Source organism: Anoplopoma fimbria, unplaced genomic scaffold (assembly GCF_027596085.1).
Source record: "Anoplopoma fimbria isolate UVic2021 breed Golden Eagle Sablefish unplaced genomic scaffold, Afim_UVic_2022 Un_contig_8386_pilon_pilon, whole genome shotgun sequence".
Lineage (NCBI taxonomy): Eukaryota > Metazoa > Chordata > Actinopteri > Perciformes > Anoplopomatidae > Anoplopoma > Anoplopoma fimbria.
In genome coordinates, this window is record NW_026553160.1 from 1 (window position 1) to 2,572 (window position 2,572).

Below are 2,572 nucleotides of genomic sequence, written 5' to 3' on the forward strand. Positions count from 1 at the left end.
TACACAGAAAACACAGTACCATATAATACAACAAGAAATGTAGGGATTTGACAAATATTGAGGGAAATAAATAAACATGACATATTACCAACATTTGATCACCAGATGTCAGTGGGTGTAAAAACTAAAATGTATGTGGGGCCAAATCACGTTGGGCTTTAGCAGAACTTGACAGAATTTTTAAGGAACAGTCTGTGTCGTTAAAGATAAGATAAGATAAGATAATCCTTTATTAGTTCCGCAGCGGGGAAAGGGGAATTTCTAGGCAGGAATGTAATTTAATAGTCATAACTATGTTTTCATTCATGTAATGAACAGCACAACAGTAAAAGACATGATAAAAAATGTGAAAGTATGAAATATTAACAATGAAATATGATAAAAAAAAAACTAACAAAGAGTAAGTCAAAACAAGTATGAATTAAACATTATTGAATATAGAATAGGAATATAGATATAAAATAATAATGAGAATGTATGTATTTTTAACAACTAAAACATATCCACAAATCTTTAATCTGCGGGGTTCATAACTGGACTTTTAACAAAATTAACTTTGTCTGCAGGCTACAGCACAACAAAGTATTAAATAACAACCATGATCACATGTACTGTTTCAGTGCAGATAAAAGGCTACTTAGCATGAAAAACATGACAATAATTACATTTGATGCAAATCTATTTCCATTTATTGACTGTAATTATGTCTTGCTGAAAAAAAGAAAAACATGAGTTTCTATTGAACTACGTTATAGTTTGTAAACATATTTATTCAAAAACGCCTTTCTAGCACAGTTCATGTTAATAATATATATAATAATTAATGAGTTACATCTTTTTTTTAGCAGAAAAAAAACATGGAATTTCTCTTCTGCTTTCTTCTTTATTGTTTAATTCAATTGCAGTAACCTTGAAACACATGATAATAGAATCCCACCCCATACAACTGTTTTGTGGATTTAAAGTGAAAGAATTCAGCAGTGTTAATATTTTATCATATGTATGTGTGGAACTCCCTCTATAACATACACAAGGAGGGCGCAGGGGTATTCGGTTGGTTGCAATTTACTACATCACACATTTTAAGACAAAACTGATTATAAAAAATGAAATGACATCAATCACTTTTACACGTTTCTGCAAGTGGATTTCAAGAAATATTGACAAAACTACTGTTATTCTCAACAATGAATGAAATGAATTTTAAGCAACATGTATTTTGAATTAGTCTCTTGTAAAGAGAGGTTAAAAAACATATAGAGAGGTTAACAAAGTGTCTTAGGGTGACACTTCAGCCTTTGCTGTGATGACTGAGAGTTTCAGTCGACAACATAAGTGGTACAGGAGGGCGTATCGGATGGTCTGGTCTCTGAGTCCATAGATGAGAGAACTCAGACACTTGGGGAGAATAATAAAAAATACATAAAAAACATTCTGGATGCGCACAAATTCTATCCTTGTCAAAAATTTTGAGAAGGTTACAAGGAGCAAGTTGTGCAAAGTTGAGGAGAGACTGAGGCCCAGCTGCACCAGATGCAGCAGCAGCGTGTTACGAGCCTTTTGGGCTGAAGCTTTGTCTGTGGAGGCCGACCTGGCTGCTATCATCACAGCAATATAGGTGGAAGTGATTACAACACTAGCTGATCCAAACAGAAAATAAGTGTAGCCTTTATCATAAAGAACAGACATTGGCCCAAGAAAAATTACAAGTGCACCACAAAAGTCTTTCATCTGCAGGCTCTCCAGGTCTTCAAATGGAAAATCCAACAGTAGAATAACTCGTGTGAGGATATTAAGTGAACTGAAAGCCCAAACCACAAAGATAGCCACCGCTGTGTTTCTCATGGTGATGATGGTAGTGTGCCTCAGTGGGAAGCACACAGCCACATACCTCTCCAGAGACATCACCACCAGCGTGAGAGGGGAGATTTCGTTTGTTAGAGTGGGACATTGACGAGAAATCCACATACAGGATATGTCAGCCTTATTCTACAAATAGACAGTAGGTACATTATCTGGCTCAGTGCCATCTGCATAGTGTCCGCACAAAGAAGGTTAAACAGAAGAATGAAACGGGATGTCTCACGAAACACTAATTTGCTCCTCAAGGTGAACAACATGAACCCATTAATGAAGAGAAACACACAGCATGGTAATGTTGTCAGAGTGGACAGCATCAATCTTTCCAGTAACCCCTGATACTGCAGTCCAGCAGTGATGTTGGTCTGAGGTTGAGATGCAAACGACATTTCAGAGAAGCATTTAAGACACGAGAAAATTCAAATCATTGTCTTACAAAAGCAGAATAAATCTCTTCCTGTTTCTGTTGTGAGAATGATGAAAATCCAACATCATTTAACACAGATGAGCAGAGTCGGTCTGCAGGGTTTGCTTGCCCTCAAACGATGTATATCAGCTTTGCCCTGCCCCAAACCATGTGACACCTTCATGCGTCATTGGGGTTAACAGCTTGATGATAGGTAATGGAATCTCTCTCCTATTATTACATATAAGAGGTCATGTCTTACTCAGTTTAAACATATGTAAGCAAGTAAGTCAACTTTACTTCTAT

The 2,572-nt window shown here is 36.4% G+C and overlaps 1 pseudogene; it reads right to left on the bottom strand.

Moving 5' to 3' along the window:
- Nucleotides 1-1,278: 1,278 nt before the first annotated feature.
- On the bottom strand, nucleotides 1,279-2,249 carry LOC129116365 (odorant receptor 131-2-like; annotated as a pseudogene).
- Between the last annotated feature and the right edge of the window lie 323 nt (nucleotides 2,250-2,572).